Source organism: Nelumbo nucifera, chromosome 3 (assembly GCF_055504915.1).
Source record: "Nelumbo nucifera cultivar China Antique chromosome 3, China Antique-T2T, whole genome shotgun sequence".
Classification (NCBI taxonomy): domain Eukaryota; kingdom Viridiplantae; phylum Streptophyta; class Magnoliopsida; order Proteales; family Nelumbonaceae; genus Nelumbo; species Nelumbo nucifera.
The window spans coordinates 88071426-88084510 of record NC_142651.1 but is presented as its reverse complement, the minus strand read 5'-3'; positions in this window follow the sequence as shown (position 1 = coordinate 88084510).

Genomic DNA, 13085 nt, shown 5'->3' with positions numbered 1-13085 from the left:
CCGATGGCAGGATTGAGACCTACAAAGCTCGTTTGGTGGCGAAAGGGTATACTCAGAAAGCAGGCATCGATTATGAGGAAACCTTTTCGCCCGTGGCCATGCTTAAATCTGTTAGGATCCTGCTAGCTGTAGCAGCGTACCATGACTACGAGATTTGGCAGATGGATGTCAAAACCGCGTTCCTGAATGGAGATCTTAGTGAAGATATCTACATGCAGCAGCCGCAAGGCTTCATCGCTACTGGTCAGGAACACATGGTATGTAAACTCAATAGATCCATATATGGACTTAAGCAGGTTTCTAGGAGTTGGAACATCCATTTTGATTCTGCTGTCAAAACGTTTGACTTTGAGCAAAATCCGGATGAGCCCTATGTTTACAGGAGGTCCAGTGGGGATTAGATCACCTTTTTGGTGTTGTACGTGGACGATATCCTACTCCTTGGGAATGATGTAGGAATGTTGATTTTGGTCAAGGTATGGCTGTCACAGTAGTTCTCCATGAAAGATCTTGGAAAAGCTTTATATATACTGGGTCTTCGACTCTATAGAGATAGATCTAAACGGATAATTGGATTATCCCAAGCTACTTATATTGACAAAATTGTCAAAAGATTCAACGTGGAGAACTCCAAGAAAAGAAACGTTCCTTTCAGGCATGGAGTCACCCTCTCCAAGAAGATGTCTCCAAAGACTTCTGAGGAGATTGAGAGCATGAGAGACGTTCCCTACGCCTCATCTGTAGGGAGCATCATGTATGCCATGCTGTGCACTCGCCTGGACATTGCTCAGGCAGTGAGTGTGGCAAGCAGATTCCAGGCCAACCCAGGGCAGGAGCATTGGACTGCTGTGAAGAACATACTTAAATACTTTCGAAGGACAAAAGAGTTTTGTCTGGTATTCGATGGTAGTTCACTACAAGTTCTAGGGTATACCGATGCCGATTTCCAGTCGGATCCAGATGATAGAAAGTCTACATCTGGGTTTGTTTTCACGATATGATCGTGTGCTGTTTGTTGGAAAGCAGCAAACAGGGGTCCACTACAGATTCCACAACCGAGGCCAAGTACATTTCCTCAAGTGAAGCTGCCAAGGAAGCCGTGTTGATGAAGAAATTCATACATGAATTGGGAGTGATACAGTCCAGCACATCACCCATCCCGTTGTTGTGCGACAATAATGGAGCGATCACCCAGGCTAAAGAGCCTCGGGTCCACTCGAGGTCAAAGCACATCCAGAGGAAGTACCATGTACTGCGGGAGATCGTTGGTAGAGGGGACGTCCTAATTCAGAAGGTAGCATCAGCGGATAATGTGGCAGACCCATTGAATAAGCCACTGGCACAGTAGGTGTTTGAGAAACACGTGGAAAGAATGGGACTCTGGCTTGTACCAAATTGGACCTAAGTGCAAGTGGGAGCTATTAGACAATCTTGTATGCCCTTAGCTTCAATCCGATTTGATGTACTTTTGACATTTAGTGTAAATAAATAAAGTGCATGTTTGACTCATGTTGTTTGGTTTAATTCTGTGTAAGACCCTAAAACTGGACACTTATAGAGACTCGTGTTAGTTTTAAATGTTCACAGCCATTGGATAAGTCTGGGGAGATTTATCCTGCCAAGGCTGATACTGGTGTGCCACCAAGTGTTGGGATGGCCTGTCTCGGCCACCAGGGTAAGACCCATGGCACATGCAGTATGGGATTACTTGAATCCTTGAACCGAACCAGATTTCCAGTATTGCCCTGGACCAGGGAGATAGATGGGCAAAAGTAGAAAGTTACACCTGACCCTAGACTTGATTATGACACTTCACTAGGTGTCGGATCGGGCTGTCTTTGATATGCCAATCAGTGAGATCCTTAGATAGGGATCAAAACCTAGGTATGTTGGGACAGTCTGAGAATTCATCCGAGTGGGTGATCATAGTGACAGGATCAACCCCTTTGTCGGACAAAGGTAATGATCGGGAACGCACTCTCTCTGATGGAAACCAAACTGCCGACAGTTGATTTCAATCGTTGGAATTTTGTTTTGCAAAATTAATATATTTATATATATATGTACGGTTACGAAATGTTTGCAAATGGTTTCAATTCCCGGGATCCATGTGAGTGGAGAGTGCGGCACTCTTCCTTGCAGTCGAGGGAGAGGTCCTCTCTTGTCGGGCAGTGCTTGATCATTAAGGGCTGAGAGGTTAAGTGTAAGACCATTTAGGATAATACCTGATGGGCTAATCTTGCACCTGCCCACAGTCCTTGGGTTTTTATAAGATGGCTTGGCCCAGGGACCACTTAATGTAAGTGTTGGGCTCATAGGGTCCATGTGATGGGCTCAGGGGTTCACTGAGTTTTTCAGTGAATTCGGTTGGGCCGAACCCATGTGGCTGGTGTGTAGATCAATGCTTGGGTCCTACGCCACACAAAGAAGCCCAACTAGGCAGCAGATTGGAAACTAGTTAAACACTGAACACTTAATGGGCCAAAAGCCCATTTCGAGCTGGGCTGATATGATCACCCATCTATGGGGCAAATCTGAGATTAATGTTAGTAAAAGGATTGGGCCTTTAACCTTATCCACTCCCGGAGACCAAATTCAAATTAGATTTGAATCTGGTAACCTCCTGATAAGATCATGAGTAAGCTAACTTAATCTGCAGATAGGATTAAGATAATCCCCTATCCAAATACAGATTTGGATTGGGATAACTCCTAATTAGAAGGTTTCTTAATCAAGAAGAAATGAGGAGAAACCCAAGAGAAATATATCAGATTTTGAACCAAGGGTTGGTGGTTCAAGAAATTATCTTGCAAACAGAGATTAGATCTCATACAGACTCCAGAGAGAAGAGAAGCAGTTCAGCCATCTTCATCCCAGGAGTTCTCCTCCAGCCGCCGCCATTCCCTCTTGCAAGATTTGATCTTTGCATCAATAGGGAGTCAAGAAATCAGTTCTTGACATTAGTTTTGTGAAAAAGACTTAGAAAGATTCAGTGTTCAGAGTTTCCAGAGGATTCTTGCGAAGGATCCAGTGTGTAGGACGCACCCTGCTGGTTCCGTTCCATCCACAACTGTGTCATCTTCAGCAGGAGCGGATCTTGGTTTCTTCTTTGGGCGTGAACACCAACTTTGGGAGATACTGTTTCTCCGGATCAGGTATATTCCTCCTTTTTGCTTTTTGGTTCAGATCTGGTTCGATTATGGTTCAAGTTGGATCCTTGAATATAGTATTCTAAATTTAGGGAATATGATTCCCAGTTGGGAGAAGGTAGGAAAATTTTTGAAATTCGCCCACCCATTCCGCAACCTTTTGGCATCCATTAGATGGATCCTACCATTCTTTCACTCATCAACGGTCACATTAGTTCACCAACTCCCCGGTTCTGATGGGAAGGGACAGTATTACCGTTTGACGGCGTGTGATAGTATTACCGTTTCATAACGCATGACAGTATTACCGTTGGACGGCGTTTCGCCCACCTAACATGCAAGCAAGTCCCGTCATAGCTGGGATCCGATAATTGTTCCGTCGACCCGCATGGACCCTAGTATATAAAGACTCCCCCCCCCAGAGGCAAGGTACATTCTATTTTCTCATTGTTGTGTGTGTAATCTCTAGCTCTCTCACTGTTATTATCTTCAAGCTCTCTACCATCACTGTGCTCTAACTTAGCCATCGGAGTATCCTCGCCGGGTGAGCCACCCCGGGATCTGACTCATTTCTTTCAGGAACCCAGTTTTCACCGTTGCTGGCAGCCAAATCATATCCAGCAGGGAGCAGCCGGATTATGCCACATCAATTGGCGTCGTCTGTGGGAACTTGTTACTAAAAGCCTTTCTATCTTCATTTCAAAAACCCCAAACTCAAAACCAAACCTATGGCTTCTTCCAGCAATGCCGGACAACACATAGGAGCAAACGTCTCTGGGGGGCAACCTCAGTACCCAACTGTCTGTGTAGGCCAGTTCACTGTACCACTCCCCATGGGGGGATCCCAACACCTACTATGCCTCAACCGATTGAGCCTATGAACGCCCCACTTCTCCCTGTGGTGGGGGCAACCCCCATTGAACCATCCTTAGTCCCCCCGGGAGTAGGACAAAATCAACTAAATGACCTAGTATACTACGTACGGGCTATTCAAGCCCAAATGCAGCAGGTCCAACAGTTCCAACAGTACCAACAACAAGTTCTGCACCACATGTACCAGCAGTAGTTCCCGCCACTGCAATAGAACCAACAACCTACCCCACCTGTGTCCAATCACCCCGAGCAAACCCTGCCACCAAAGTAGTCGTCCTGGCCGGGCAGAGACCTCCCAGGTCTTATCCCACGGCAGGAGAGAAAGACAAGTTCCTCCCACTTCTCAACAAGTAAGCAAGTCGAAAGATACTCGGCCCACTAGAATCAGTTCACCTCGGCCTTCGTGACCTCAAGGCACTATCACAAGAAACCGGTTCGAGGTCTTAGCTGAGGACTCCAGGTAAGACGTTTCAGTCCATAGTAGTCGACAGTCCAAATCACTCCCGACCAAAGCACCATTTGACAGTGTGGAGGTTAGCAGCACCGCTACGGAACCAGTTGAACAGCGGCCTAGGAGACATGCCGGAGCACCTTGGGTAGTAAATCCAGCCAGATCCCATGACCTAGCCGACCCGAGCAGCCTAAATGTAAAATGGAGGTAAGCTTAAGATTCACAAAAACTACTCCCCTCCTCTCAGTGCCCTCTCCTCTATCCCCCGAGCTCCTGGCCTCCTCGATGCCAACGAACTTCAGGGTTCCCCCCAAGACAAGTATGATGGGTCTTTCGACCCAAACGGCCACATAGATTCCTTTCAGTCCCAGATGCATCTTACGGGGGCTGACGAAGCCTGCATGTGTGTCGCCTTCTCCACAACTTTCAAAGGGGTAGCCCGCACTTGGTATGGAATCATCGCACCTGGGACAGTTAAAAGTTGGGCGCAGCTCGTACAGTTGTTCACCTCGCACTTCATCACTAGTAAGAAGTGCCCGAGGTCACAAGAAAGCCTTCTCAGTATAGTCCAGAGGGAAGGAGAGTCAATCCGAAGCTACATCAAATGCTTCAACGACACCTGCCTACTAATCCCGGACTTAGACCTGGTCGTGAGACTCGCGGCAGCAAAAAAGGGGATCATTCACCGAGAATTCAAGTGGCATGTGGTGGCGAACAAACCCAAAGACTTCACAGAATTCCTGAAACTCGCCAATTAGTTCATCGGGACCGAGTAAGAGATGAACCAACGGACTGAAGCCCCAACAGATAAAAGAAAGAGGGAGGACCATGGCTCAAACAACGATGGCAAGAGAAATAAAAGCAAGTCCCCCACCAGAGGAGGGAATAGGTCAGATTTTCATCCCCGAGCTCCCCCAGTTGAAAGAACGAGCTTCACACCCCTCAATGCAAAGCGAGGGGAAATTCTCATGGCAATCAAGGACGCTTCCTTTGTGAAGTGGCCACCCCGGTTGAGGAGTGACCTGACCCATAGAAATAAAAATGTATATTGTCACTTTCATAGAGACCACAGTCATAGCACCGAAAACTGTAAAAACCTTCGCGACGAGATTGAAGAGCTCATCCATCGCGGGTACCTGAGAAATTTTGTACAAAGAAGCATTAAAGGCCAGACAAACCAATGAGGGGAGCAAAAGAAAGACGCTCCCTAGTCCAGCAACAGGCCAAGTGAACAGAGGCAGCTGCTCGAAGGAAAGACTAGTTGGTGGGATAATCAACACAATCACTGGTGGGTCAGTTGTCGCGGGTTGTTCTACAGTAGCGAGAAAAACTTCAGCTCACAAGTTAGAGCGTGAAGAGCAGAACCCTCCAAAGCGGCCACGACCTGAGGACCCTATATTCTTCACCGAGGACGACATGCGCGGGATTCAGTACCCCCACGATGACGCACTGGTCATAAGAATGAAGGTCAACGACTTTGAAGTCAGGCACATCCTGGTAGATTCAGGGAGCTCGGCCGATATCCTGTTCAAAAGCACCTTCGACAAGCTGCAGCTCCGGGAAAGTGACCTCCAGCCCGCGAATACTCCCTTAGTGGACTTCAGCGGAGAAGAAGTCAGGCCTCTCAGGCAAATCTCTTTACCCGTGGAGGTTGGTATGTGGCCCAACATCGTGAGGTTTGAACATACCTTCCTAGTAGTCGCAACGCCTTCCCTGTACAATGCCATCGTGGGACGACCCATCACTCACGCGCTTCGCGTGGTGGTATCTACTTACTACCTGGCCATGAAGTTCCCCACGGACTTCGGGGTAGGGGTAGCACGAGGCGACCAGCTCTAGTCCTAGAAGTGTTACGTTGCCGCTCTCAAAGGGAAGGCCAAGCTGGCAGATGACCTCGAGTTAGAACGACCTGTGGAGTACTTCGAGGAGCGAGCTATGCCAACCGAAGGAACGATCCACATCCCAACCTAGGTGGAAGATCCAACCAGAATTCTCCAGATCGGAACCATGACGGAAGAGCCTCTCCGCTCTCGATCGGTAAGTTTTTTACTTAAGAGTTTAGATGTGTTTGCCTGGTCCGCGGCTGAAATGCCCGGTATAGATGCTAAGGTTATAACTCACTGGTTAAACACTGATCCTTTAGTTAGGGCAGTTAGACAGAAAAAGTGCAACCTAGCCTCGGAGTGCTGGAAGATAGTCGATGAGGAGGTTGGGAAACTCCTCGCAGCCGATTTCATCAGGGAGGTCCACTACCCGAGCTGGGTGGCTAACCCCGTTCTAGTAAAAAAGGCCAACGGTAAATGGCACATGTGCGTCGATTACACCGACCTGAATTGTTCTTGCCCGAAGGATTGTTTCCCTCTCCCAAAGATCGATCGTCTAGTGGACGCGACCTCAGGGCACGAGTTGCTGAGTTTTCTGGACGCATACTTGGGCTATAACCAGATCAAGATGGACCCCGCCGACAAAGAAAAAACAGCATTCATAACCGAGCTAGGACTATACTGTTACAAGGTTATGCCCTTCGGACTAAAAAATGCCGGGGCAACCTTAAAGACTTGTCAACAAAATTTTTGAGTCGTTGATCGGCGATAAGGTTGAGTGCTATGTAGACGACATGATCGTCGAAACCCAATTTTCAAACTGTTTAATAAGCGACTTGCAATGTGTTTTCGAAATTCTAGCAAGTATAGTTGAAGTTAAACCCTAGGAAGTGTGTTTTTGGTGTCACCTCAGGCAAATTCCTGGGTTACATAGTTAATCGGCGTGCAGTCGAGGCAAACCCCGAAAAAATCAAGACTATCCTAGAAATGAAGCCACCATGCAAGTTGAAAGAGGTTCAAAGGCTGAATGGCCGCATGGCTGCCTTAAGTCGCTTCATGTCCAAGTTGGCAGATCGTTGCTTGCCCTTTTTTAAGGTAATCAAGAAAAGTAAAGATTTCGAATGGACTAAAGAGTGTCAGCCCGCCGTCGACGAGCTAAAGAAATACCTAGTTAGTATCCCGGTCCTGACCCGACCCGAGGAGGGTGATGTTTTAAACTTGTACCTCTCCGCTAACAATGAGGTGGTCAGCTCGGTACTGATAAAAGAAGTAGATCAGGTCCAACGACCTATCTACTATGTGAGTAAAGTTTTGTAGGATGCAAAAAGCAGGTACCCAGAGATCGAGAAGCTGGCGTACGCACTGGTCACGGCGACCCGAAAGCTTCGCCCGTATTTCCAAGCCCACGCTGTCATAGTCCTCCCAAACAAACCTCTGAGGCAAGTCTTACTCATGCCCGAGGTATCTGGCAGACTGATGAAGTGGGCCATTGAACTCAGCGAATACGACCTCCAGTATGAGCCTCAGATGGTGATTAAGGCCCAAGCGTTAGCTGACTTCATGGCGGAATGTACCTTTACCACCGAAGCCCCCGAGCTTGAAGGGATGAGAGAGCCATCGTATGGACGCCCAAATCTTGCAGAATAAACAGGCGAATTTCAAAAAAATTTTCTCTCCCTTCAATTGGGAATCACATTCCCTATTTAGAAAATAATATTTTCAAGGATCAATCTTGAACCATAAACTGAACCAGATCTGAACCAAAAGGAGCAGGAGAGAGGTATACCTGATACAGAGAAATATTATCTCTCAATGAAGGTGTTCACGCCCATGGAAGGATCCAAAGACTACTCCCCCTAAAGATGGTGCAGTGTAGGAGGGAGCAGAATCAGCAGTGTTCTTCTCCAAGAACTCTGTCCTTCACAAGAAACAGCAGGATGGCACGTGAGCACAACTTCTTATCAATCCTTTCACAAAGAACTGATGTCAAGATCAAATCTTGACTTCTCCCACAACTGGAGAGCGAACTGGCAAACTTGGGCGGCAAGAACAAGGAGGCGGCAAGAAAGAATTCTGTAGGGTTGCTTAATTCTTCCTTCTGTGATTTCAGCTCTAAAGAGGATGTGAGTATCTTTTTCTAAAGGCTGCCGGCCCCTCCTTCTTTTGTAACCTTAAAGGATCAGCTCCTAATCCAATTAGGAGTTGCTGATCCAAATCATATTTGGATCAGATATCCTTTTAGGTGATAAGGATAAACCCTTATCTTATCTGCATATTAGATCAGCCTTCTCCTAATCTCATTAGGAGGTTTCTAGATCTGAATCATATTCAGATCCGGACTCTCTGAGTGGATGGGGTTAAGACCCTATCCTATCTGCTGATCCATCTCAGAATTCGCCCATATTTAACTAATTAAATTAGTTCAGTTCGAAATGGGCTTTAGGCCCATTAAGCTTATGTGCTCACTTAGCCTTCCTAACTACAGCCCTGTTGGGCTTCCTTGTATGGCATGGGACCCAAGCATTGATCTGTCAACGACATGGGTTCGGCCCAACCTTTGTTACAAGGCCTGGCCGTATACACTGTCATGGACAGTGCACCCCCTGAAACCCATCAAATGGGATCTATGGGCCCAACACTTACCCTAAGTGGTCCCTGGGCCAAGCCACCTTGTAACACCCAAGGACTATGGGCAGATGCAAGATTATCCCATCAGGTATTACCCTCAATGGTCTTACACTTAACCTCTCAGCCCATAATGATCAAACACTGCCTGATAAGAGAGGACCTCTCCCTCGGCTGCAAGGAATAGTGTTGCACTCTCTGCTTACATGGTTCCCGGGAATTGAAACATTTTGCAAACATTTTAGAAACCGTAATATACATATACTTTTATATCTCATTTAAAATATATTTTGCAAAACAAATCTCAACGATTGAAATCGGCTGCCGACAGTCTTGGTTTCCATCAGTGAGAGTGCATCCCCGATCATTACTTTTGTCCGACAAAGGGGCTGATCCTGTCACTATGATCACCCACTCAGATGAATTCTCAGATTGTCCTAACATACCCAGGTTTTGACGCTCGCAAAGGATCTCATTGATTGGTACATCAAAGACAGTTCAATCCGACACCTAGTGCATTATCATAATCGAGTCTAGGCATCGGGTGTAACTTTCCAGTTTTGCCCATTAATCTCCAAGGTCAAGGGCAATACTAGAAATCTGGTCCAGTTCAAAGATTCAATTAATCCTACACTGTTTGTGCCTAGGGTCTCACCCTGGCAGCTGAGACAGGTCACCCCAATTGACTTGGTGGCACAATAGTGTCAGCCTTATTAGGATAGGTCTCCCCAGACCGACCCACTGGCTGCGAACATTCTAAACTAACACGAGTCTCATTAAGTGTCCAGTTTAAGGCTATTACACAGAAATATACAAAGGGAACATGAATCAAATATGCACTTTTATTCATTTACAATAAACTCATAAAGTACATCATTCTGATTGAAGCTAAGGGCATACAAAACTATCCAACAGAGATGACGGAGCTCGAGCATAAAGAGGCGGCTTCAACTAGTACGGTACCGATCCCGGTCAAAGCAAGGCCAACTTGAGACGAGGAGCCCTGGATCCTCCATGTAGACGGCTCGTCCAATCAACAAGGAAGTGGAACCAGCGCTGTTCTACACGGACCAAGTGGGGTGAATCTGAAGTACGCACTTCTGTTCGAGTTTGCGACATCCAACAACGAGGCAGAGTACGAGGCATTACTAGCTAGGCTTACATTGGCGAAAGAAGTACAAGCGAAGGACATCATCATCTGTAGTGATATCCAGCTCGTGGTCAACCAGGTCATCGGTGATTACGAAGCTCACGACCCCACCATGGCTACTTATTTAGCCAAGGTCAAGGAAATCTAGAAAGCTTCCAGTCATACTTCATCAGGCAGATACCGAGGTCCGAGAACGCTGAGGCGATTCTTTGTTCCGATTAGCCAGCACGAGCAGTAATAACATGAGGACCGTGCACATGGAGAACCTGCCTCGGCCCAGCACTCTTGGGGGGCAGAAGAGGTCGCTCCCGTTGCACAAACAGAGCCGAGCTGGATTGACCCACTCACAAATTATCTACTTAACAGAACCCGACCTACAGATCACAACGTAGCCAGAAGGGTAGAACGGCAAGCAGTCAAGTACGTCATGATAGATGGATGATTATACCGAAGATCCTACACGCTCCCCTACTTGTGTTGTTTGCGACCTTCAAAGGCTGAGCTCGTCCTCCACGACATCCTTGAAGGCTTATGCGATGGACACTTGGGGGGCAGGGCTCTCGCCTAGAAAGCGCTATGACAAGGATACTACTGGCCCACAATGAAGGCGGACACACTCAAGCTCGTCAAGAAATGCGACAAATGTCAGAGATACGCCAACGTCCATCACCAACCTGCTGCTGATCTGAAGTACCTCACCAGTCCATGGCCCTTTGCACAGTGGTGGATCGACCTCCTTGGACCATTCCCGCTAGCGACAGGACATAGGAAATTCTTAGTAGTAGTAGTGGAATACTTTACAAAGTGGGTAGAAGCAGAACCCCTAGCAACGATCACAGATCGAACCGTGCAGAACTTCTTTTGGAAGAATATAGTGTGTGTTAGACAGTGTATGCCCTTAGTTCCAATCAGAATGATGTACCTTATGACATTTAATGTAAATGAATAAAGTACATATTTGATTCATGTTATTGTGGTGTGTTACTGTGTAAAACCCTTAAACTGGACACTTATGGGACTTGTGTTTGTTTGGAATGTTCACAGCCGTTGGATAAGTCTAGGGAGATTTTAAAGGGATTAGAGGTCCATCATATGGATGGCCGAACCCTGGAGGTAGGTTAGGCGAAATTTAAAAAATTTCCTCTCCCCTCATTTGGGAATCACATTCCCTGTTTTAGAAAATCGGCATTTTCAAGGATCAATCTTGAACCATAAACCGAATCAGGTCTGAAACTAGAAACAGGAGAGGGATATACCTGATACGGAGAAATAGTATCTCCCAATGGAGGTGTTCATGCCCAAGGAAGGAACCAAAAACTGCTCCCACTAAAGATGGTGCAGTGTAGGATGGAGCATAATCAACATTGTTCGTCCAACGAACCGAATCCTTCACAAGAATTCGCTGGAGGCTATGAGCACAACTTCAGATCAGCCTTTCCCCAAAGGCTGATATCAAGATCTAATCTTGATTGTTCCTGCTAGAAAGAGGAGCTCGAACTGGTAGTTATGGCGGCAGCAGGAAGGAGGCGGCAAGGATAAAACAACTCAATCTCACTGGGTGCTATGATCTCTCTCTAATTTGAATGTGATGATCTTCTAAAAGCTGCTGCCCCCTTCTCCATTTATATCCTTAAAGGGATGAACTCCTAATCCCATTAGGAGTTGCTGATCCAAATCATATTTGGATATGAATTCCCTTAAGTGATAAGGATAGACCCTTATCTTATCTGCAGATTAGATCAGCCCTCTCCTAATCTTATCAGGAGGTTTCCAGATCTGAATCTGTATTCAGATTTGACACTCTGAGTGGATAGGGTAAGACCCTATCCTATCTGCTAATCTAATCTCAGATTCACCCCTTTCTTTAACTGATCAAATCAGCCCAGTTCGAAATGGGCTTTAGGCCCAATAAGTTTATGTGCTCACTTAGCCTTCCAAATTGCTACCCAGTTGGGCTTCCTTGTATGGCGTGTGACCCAAGCAATGATCTACGCCACAAGGGTTCGGCCCAGCCTTTGTTACAAGGCCGAGCCGAATTCACTAGAAAGCCCATTGAACCCCCTGAGCCCATCACATGGACTCTATGGGCCCAACACTTACACTAAGTGGTCCCTGGGCCAAGCCACTTTGTAACATGCAGGGATTGTGGGCAGATGCAAGATTAGCCCATCAGGTATTACCCTCAATGGTCTTACACTTAACCTCTCAGCCCATAATGATCATACACTGTCCGACAAGAGAGGACCTCTCCCTCGGTTACAAGGAACAGTGCAACACTCTCTACTCACATGGATCCCGGGAATTAAAACTCTTTTGCAAATGTTTTGAAACCGTAATATATATATGTATATATATATATATATTTATATCCGTATATAAAATATATTTTGCAAAACAAATTTCAGCGATTGAAATCGGCTGCCAGCAGTCTTGGTTTCCATCAGAGAGAGTGCACCCCCCGAACATTTCCTTTGTCCGACAAAGGGGCTGATCCTGTCACTATGATCACCCACTCAGATGAATTCTCAGACTGTCCCAACATACCTAGGTTTTGACCCCTTCTAAGGATCTCACTGATTGGCATATCAAAGATAGTCCAATCCGACACCTAGTGTAGTATCATTATCGAGTCTAGGGGTCAGGTGTAACTTTCCAGTTTTGCCCACAAATCATCAAGGTCCAGGGCAATACTGGAAATCTGGTTCGGTTCAGGTTTCAAGTAAACCTATACTGCATGTGCTTCAAGTCTCACCCTGGTAGCTAAGATAGGCCACCCCAACAGTTGGCAGCACACCAGTGAACATTCTAAACTAACACGAGTCTCATTAAGTGTCTAGTTTAAGGGTATTATACAGAAACACACCACAAGAACATGAATTAAATATGCACTTTATTCATTTACAATACATGTCAAAAGTACATCAATTTGATTGGAGCTAAGGGCACACACTTTCTAACTGATTTATCCTTGCAGCCGAGGGAGAGGCCCTCTCTTGTTGGGCAGTGTTTGATCA